We start from the raw sequence: 7,868 nt of genomic DNA on the forward strand, positions 1-7,868 counted from the left end.
GGAAAGACTTACTTTTCCAAGTTCCACCTGCAAAAAGCCTACCCCTCCCTTCTTCCCTTTCTAGCAAGCTACCTCCTAGTCCTATTGTTCAAAGGCCTGAACCAATAGCCCCAATGGCATCAGCTTTGGAAAATTCTGCTTTTAGTGGCCCCACAGCTCCAGAACCAAATTGAACCACCTGTGGCTATTCACCCTACAGTTCTCCCTCAGGTTTTCTATGGCAATCACAACCCAACTCCCTGACAGCATAGATGGCAACTGAGAAAAAGGTGAAACTGAGCCAGAGGTGGGGTGCCAGTTACATTTTCCATATCTGCTTGCCTCCCATCTCTGGCTCCTCTGGGGTACCTTGAGCCAGCTTCATGTTCTGCTATGCTGGGTGCTGCTCCCAGTATTTCCAGCAAACTGGGCTAGTTCTCTGAAAACCGTTTAGTAAGTCCCACTGTTGCCAGGCCAGTCTGAGACTGGGCTTGTCCTGGACTCTTAAATGCTGAACAGAGCTGTAAATAAAACTGCATATGTACATGAGAGGCCAAGTGGAATGGTAGACCTTCCCAGCCTCTGCCTTGTTTCTGAGGCCCTTCCCAACCACTGCCATAACTTCAGTTCATTTTTGTGAGCTTTAAGACATTTGGGTTTATCACAGCACATAAAGTTACTTATCTGGTTCCTGCACCTGCCCTAAGTAGGTACTGGCTAGGCATGGAGGACCAAGTCATTCAGAAGACCCTGTTTGCTGAGGGAGCTTGAAAGAAGGGGTCCCATGAACAGATTGACCCTTTTCTAGGGTTGGTTGAGTTTGATTCCCTCTCAGATTGGAGAGGATCTTTGGCATCATCTCATGCTGGAAACCCTTGCTGGTCACCATTATTATTATTATGAGCTGGTAATATGTTTATTTGCTTCTAAAATCAAAACTATATAAAAGATGCACTCCCAAAATCTTACTCCTTTCCATGCCACCCATGCTGGATACCTTTTGTTGTCAACTTGACACACCTGGTTATAACGAGGGAACTTCAGTTGAGGAATTTTCTCCACTGGATTGGCCTATGGCCATGTCTGTGGAGCATTTTCTTGTTGAGTGATGTGGGAGGGCCAAGCCCACTGTGGGTAGTGCTGTCCCTGGCAGGTGGTCCTGCATTATATAAGAAAGCAGACTGATGCATGCCTTTAATCCCAGCGCTCGGGAAGCGGAGGCAGGCAGATCTCTGTGAATTCAAGGCCAGACTGGTCTACATAGTGAGTTCCAGGACAGCTGGGGCTACAGGGAGACTCAGAGACCCTGTCTCCAAAAAAAAAAAAAAGAAAAAAAGAAAGCAGACCGAGCACAGGTCAGGAGCGTAAGCCAGTAAATAGCATCACTCCGTGGTCTGTGCTCCAGGTTCCTGCCTTGAGAAGCCTTGGCTTCTTTTGATGATGGACTGTGCTAGTAAGCCAAATATACCTCTTCTCCCCAAGTTGGGGTTTGGTCAGTTGTTCAGGGTTCATAAAATTCCCTAAATTGACTACTCGGAGACTGTCTCAGTAAAAAGGAGCGCTTTATTAGAACCAACCGGTTGGGGACACAGACAGGCTCGGTAGCTGTGCTTCGACCCTGAGCAGTGAAAACGCAGGGCTTTTAAGCAGAAAAACCACAAAGCAGGGCATGTCCATAGAAACTATACACAGAATAACCAGGAAAGGATTGGAACAATCTAGGGCTGATTTCCAGAGACTTTACCTATACAGCCACTGGCTATTTTACCTGGGGCAGAATGTTCTTTCTCTTCTGCCCCAGATTTTTCCCATAGAAACCATACACAGATGTATCAGGTATACTGCCATTGGCTAGCTTACCTGGGGCAGAACGTTCTATCTCTTCTGCCCCAGACCATTTCCATAGAAATCATAAACAGATACCAGGAAAGAGTTTGAACAATGAAGGGGATTTCCAGAGCCCAGGTGGAGGGCAGCTTTTTCTCAGAGGAAAGTGAGGGGGTCTGAGGAGCACTCTCCTTCACAGTGTTTTTTGTTTTGTTTTTTGGGGTTTTTTTTTTTTTATTTTTGGTCTTTTTGAGTCAGGGTCTCCCTGTAGCCCCAGCTGACCTGGAACTTGCTATGTAGACCAGGCTGGCTTCGAACTTACAGAGATCCGCTTGCCTCTGCCTCCCAAGTGCTGGGATTAAAGGTGTGTGCCACCAAGCCCAGCAATTGAAAGCAAACTAAGACACCAACATTTACTACTTTACCCACATGTCACCATTGTGTGTGTGTGTGTGTAACCATCTTAGAGTTAGGGTGTTTTGTTTTGTTTGGTCTTTTTGAGACAAGGTCTTCTTGTAGCCCCAACTGGCTTGGAACTCACTGTGTAGACCAGGCTGGCCTTGAACTCACAGAGAGCCACCTGCTCTGCCTTCTGAGTGCTGGGATTAAAGGCATGCACCACCACGCCTGGCTCATAATCTTTTTTAACTTTAAATAAATTTATATATATATATATATTTGTGTGTGTGTGTGTGTGTTAGGTCTTTTGATATTTGTGAGTTTGTGTGTGTGTTCAAGCACAGGCATGTGAGTACTGTAGAAGCCAGAAGAGGGTGTTCTGTCCTTTGGAGCTGGAGTTAGAGGAGGTTGTGAGCCACCAGACAATGGGTACCAGGAATCAAACCTGGGCCCTCTTTAAGAGCATGTGTGCTTTTAACTGCTGATCCAGTTCTCCAAGCCCATCACCTATAGTTTTTGTTTTGTTTTATTGTTGCTGTTGTTTTGAGACAGAATCTCATTGTGTGTAGCCCTGGCTGTCCTGGAACTTAACCACTGGAGTGGTTAAGAGCACTTGTTGCTTTTCCAGAGGACCTGAATTCAATTCCCAGAAACCACATAAGGTGACTCACATAAGGTGACCTGTTAACTCCAACTGGTAGGGGAGCCAAAGCCTCTGGCTGCCACTGGTACTTGCACTAACATACACAGACGCACACACACAATACATATAATTAAAAAAAAATTTTCATGTGACTTTTTTTTTTTTTTTTTTTTTTTTTTTTTTTTGTCTTTTTGAGACAGGGTCTCCCTGTAGCCCCAGCTGTCCTGGAACTCAATATGCAGACCAGGCTGGCCTTGAATTCACAGAGATCCGCCTGCCTTTGCCCTCTGCCTCCCAAGTGCTGGGATTAAAGGCATGTGCCACCAGACCCGGCCATTGTGACCTTTTTTTAAAAAAATATTTATTTTTATTTTATGTGTATGAGTGTATTGCCTGCATGTGTGAGTGCACCCATGTTGTGCAATGCCACAGAGGTCAGAAGAGAGCTTCAGATTCCCCTGGAACTGGAGTTAAGAATGGTTCATAGCCACCATGTGGGTGCTAGGAATCGAACCCGGATCCTCTGCAAGAGCAGTCAGTGCTCTTAACCACTGAGCCATCTCTCCAGCCCCTCATTGTGACCTTTGCCCCCCTTGCTTTATTTTGAGAGGATTTACACTAAAGCCCAAGCTGGACTGAAATTTACTTTGTAGCCCAGGCTGACCTTGAACTTGTGTAAATTATTCTGCCTCCCAAGTTCTGAAGTTGGCTCCACCCACCCTTTTGCAATCAAAAGATACCATGCAGTCAGTTGGCCTGCACTTTGCTTTTGGAAAGTTTTCCTGTTAGGTCCTAGAAAGCATCTCATTGTGGGGGTTTTTTTGTTTTGTTTTAGAGTTGTTTCCCTCTCTCTCCCCCCCTTCTCCCTCTTCCTCTCCCCCTCTTTCTCTCTCCCCCCCTTCTCCCTCTTCCTCTTCCCCTCCCCCTCCCCTCTCCCCTCTCCCCTCTCCCCTCTCTCCTCTCTCTCCCCTCTTTCTCATTGGAGACAGGATCTCTCTGTAGACCCAGCTGGGCTGGAACTCACAGAGATCCGCCTGCCTCTGCTGGGGCTAAAGGCATAACACCACCACGCCTGGCTAGTTCACTGTTTGCTTGTTGAACATACCATATTTATTTAATCTGACCCTGATTGGTGAGCATATGGATGGTTTCCAGTTCTTTGCTATTATAACTAATTGCACACTTACATTAGTAGGAAAAATTCCAGAAGATAAGTAAAGGTTATCTACACCTTTGATTGATACTACCAAATTGCTATCTAAAGTCACATCATCTAACCCACCAGCAATGTACTAGCAGTATACCTAACTTTGTCTCCATCTTTGTCTCCCCAGTGTCTCCATTCTACTCCGTAGACCAGCAGGGCTTAAAATTTCAACCCTCCTGCCTTGGTCTCTTAAGTAGCCACCAGATCTGACCCAATGTCTCCACTCCAAACTGGGCTCCTTGGAATGGCGAAATCAGTTTATAAGGGGTTGGGACTGAGGCCCATAAGATTCCATTAGCACAATGTTTTCCAGCCCCTCCTGCTAGCATTTGTTTTGTTTATAAATCTAAATATTTTTAAAGGATTTTCTTTATTTTTTTATGTGTATGAGTGTTTTTCCTGAATGTATGTAAGTGCCCCTGTGAGTACCTGGTGCCCGCAGAGGCCAGAAGAAGGCATTGGATCCCCTGAAACTAGAGTTAAGAACAGGTGTTAGCTACTTTGTGTTTATTGGGAACTGAATCTGGGTCCTCTGGAAGAGCTGTAAGTGCTCCTAACCACTGAGCCATTTCTCCAGCCCTGCCAGGTAGCATTTGTTAATGCAGCATAACTTAATGGACCTGAGGAACACCTCAGGCTGGTCCAGGGGCTGGTCTTAGTCCCTGCCTTTCCTTGGGGAGATGACTTCAGACTTCAGTGGGGGATGGGGTGTTACATGCTGCTGCCATTTCAGAATCCCTAAGCTTTCATGTCAGTGGATGGGATGAATGGGAATGGGAAAGGTACTCTGGGCTCATCCAGCCCAGACTCCAAGGCCACCAGACTAGTATGGGCAGCAAGAGGATTGAGCATTTATTTATTTATTTTTAATTTTTATCTGTTTTTGAGACAGGGTCTTCATGTACCCTCAGCTTGCCTGGAACTTGCAGTATAGGCCAGGCTCACCTCAATCCCAGAAATCTGCCTGCCTCTACCTCCTGAGTGTTGGGATTAACATCATGCATCTGACATGAATCTTTGAAGTCATACCTCTCTAACTCTGTTTTGGTTTTGGTTTTGTTTTCTTTCTTTTTAGTTTTTTTTTTTTTCTGTCTCTAATTCTACTTTAATTGATTTTTCCAAACCTTTCTACCCTAATCTGTGTTGGTTTTTATTGACTAGTATGTGTTTTCCTCATATGAAATGAGCCAAAAGATGCCAGAGCTATCACTTTATGGTATATCTACATGCTAGGACTCACTGAGACAGAGGGGCCTGAAGCCACCATGACTGAGTACCCAGTGCTCAGACAGCTCACTTAGCAGGGCAATGGCCTTGGCAATTTGGTACTTTAGCCCTGTGGGTATTTGTGTTTGGCCTCTACCTGAGAGATGTTCTGGTGGCAGATCTGGAGTAAGGACCCAGAGTTCTGTCTGATGCCCTTTGACCTTCCATTGGGAGAGGCAGTCACACAGGTCTTTACTTGGACTTCCCACTGGGGAATGGAGCCTCACAGTCTACTTGTCAGTCTGTGAAAGGTTGCCCCCAGGGAACAAGTTCAGAACATGTTAGACACTATTGCCACTGACTCTTCAGAATCATGTTTGGGTTTCTTCTCAACTCAAAAGACTCTTAACTGTGGGACAAGTAAGATGGCTCAGCAGATAAAGGCACACTTGCTACCAAACCTAACAACCTGAGTGCAGTCCCTGAGACACATCTGGTGGAAGGAGAGAACTGACTCCCACAATTTGTCCTCTGACCTCCACATGCCTATGTGTGTACACACACAATAAATATAAAAAAAATTTTTTGAAACAAAGTCTCACTATGTAGACCAGTCTTAAACTCATATCCACCTGCTTTTGCCTCCCAAGTGCTGGGATTAAAGATATACACTACTATGCCCAGCCACCACACACAATTTTTAAAAATATTTTATTTATTATTTTTATTTTATGTGTATGCATGTATTGCCTACATGTAGGTAAGTGCACCCGTGTCGTGCAATGCCCAAAGAGGCTATCGGATCCCCTGGAACTGGAGTCAAGGACAGTTGTTAGCTGCCATGTGGGTGCTGGGATTCGAACCCAGGTCTTCTGCAAGAACAACCAGTGTTCTTAACTGCTGAGCCATCTCTCCAGCCCTGCCCACCCCCAATTTTTTTAAAGCCTTGGAGCAAATCTTTTTGGAGTCAGGCACCCTCTCCTTTTAGAAGTTGAAAACCTTGGATTCCCTATGCAGGGGTACCTAAGCATTGTAGAGCAAACCAGAAACTTGTATGCAAATTATGCATAATTTCAGCATGTTTTGGGAGCCCTAGAAATCCATCCACAAGCCCCCTTAGGGTAGTAATTCTGTTATCATTATTTTGCCTACACACAATTTTCCATCACTGCAGAGGGAACAGGGAAGAACACTGTGTTTTCACTGATGAAGGAGCTGTGGAACTAGGCCAAGAACACCTGCCATGATGCTCCTTAGGAAAGTCTAGGGTGGAAGGGATGTCTCCTTCTCCAGACAGGGGCTGGCACCTTGCCTGGGATTCACAGAAGGAATCAGGAGTCACGGTGTGAACAGGGGATGTTTGGGTTTCCCTCAGCATTCCTTCCTTGCAATAATTGCTGAGTTCTGCCTCTGCTAGCTCTCAAGAGAACCCATGCCTGTGCTGAGAGGCTTCTGGAAGGGCGGCTGAGGCCAAGTGGGGTGGCCACTCCCCAGCTCCCAAGCTGGCTTAATTTGCAGTTGCCTGGGGAAGGTGGGAAGGCTAATGACTCATTATCCCTGCAATTAGTCATTATCATTGAGGCACATGATTCCCTGCAGAACTGTTGCCACCTGCTGCCATTCTGGCTCTGTTCATTGTAGCTTCTCTTCCCATGTAGATGAAGATACAACCCCAGGAAATGGTCACACCCTTCCACAGACACAGACTTATGGCTGCAGCAGCCCCAGATCGAAAGACTGAAACTGGCAAGTCAGTCATCTAGATACTCTAGGGCCATACCAGGCCCCAGAGACCAGGACTAACCATGGAGATGAATGTGTGGACGCTTAAGCTAAAGATTTCCCATATGCTTTGTACATGTATAATACATGTAGATACCTCTGTCTCCACACACATGTGCATAGCTGTGGGACCACACTGGGAAGGAAAAGTTTTGCTTTCTAAAACAAAGTCCTCCAAGGCTAGGACAGGTATGAGCTCCAGTAGGAGGCCCTGGAACAGGAAACCTGCCTATTTCCCACCCCTAGCATATTGTTCCTGGGCTGGCCATCCTCTAAGTAGACCCCAGGACCTTTCTGCCTTCTTGACTCCAAGAGAGAGTCAAACAAAAATCCTTCATTGGACAGCAGTGACTGCCTATCATTTGCTCAAATGAAGACAGAAAAACCAATGATTGTTTGAAAAAATAATTATTGTCAGGCATGTTGACACACACCTTTAATGCTACCACTTGGGAGGCAGAGGCAGGTGTATCTGTGAGTTCAAGGTCAGCCTGGTCTACATAGTGAGTTCCAGGCCAGCCAGGGCTACATAGTAAGACTCTGTCTCAAAAAACAAAACAAGAAGTTATTAAAAAAAAAAAAAATCAACCCACAACATCCAGCCCTCTTTTACCTCTATGTTTAAAGCAATGATATGAGCTGAGAAATTTGGTCCTGTTCCTTTGGTCCTTCAGAAGAATGTTCTCTAATATGGCTCTGAATTTTCCAGTTGCATATACAGCCTTCCTGGGCCAGGCATTGTACCCTGGTATAGTTTTCTTCTTAAAGACATTCTTAATTTTTATATATTGCTTGCTCCCTGCATTTTCTCCTCCTCCTCCTCCT

General features: G+C 45.6%; 1 protein-coding gene and 1 pseudogene across 8 annotated transcripts in view; one reads left to right on the forward strand and one right to left on the reverse strand.

Annotated features, from left to right (window-relative positions):
* Nucleotides 1-7,868, forward strand: part of Sgsm2 (small G protein signaling modulator 2) — a 50,533-nt gene that overhangs the window by 19,010 nt on the left and 23,655 nt on the right. The window lies entirely within an intron of this gene.
* The window catches only part of LOC103730544, a 7,826-nt pseudogene continuing 1,648 nt past the window's right edge, over nucleotides 1,691-7,868 (reverse strand).

This window comes from Nannospalax galili, unplaced genomic scaffold (assembly GCF_000622305.1).
Source record: "Nannospalax galili isolate Female #2095 unplaced genomic scaffold, S.galili_v1.0 scaffold212, whole genome shotgun sequence".
Taxonomy (NCBI): Eukaryota; Metazoa; Chordata; class Mammalia; order Rodentia; family Spalacidae; genus Nannospalax; species Nannospalax galili.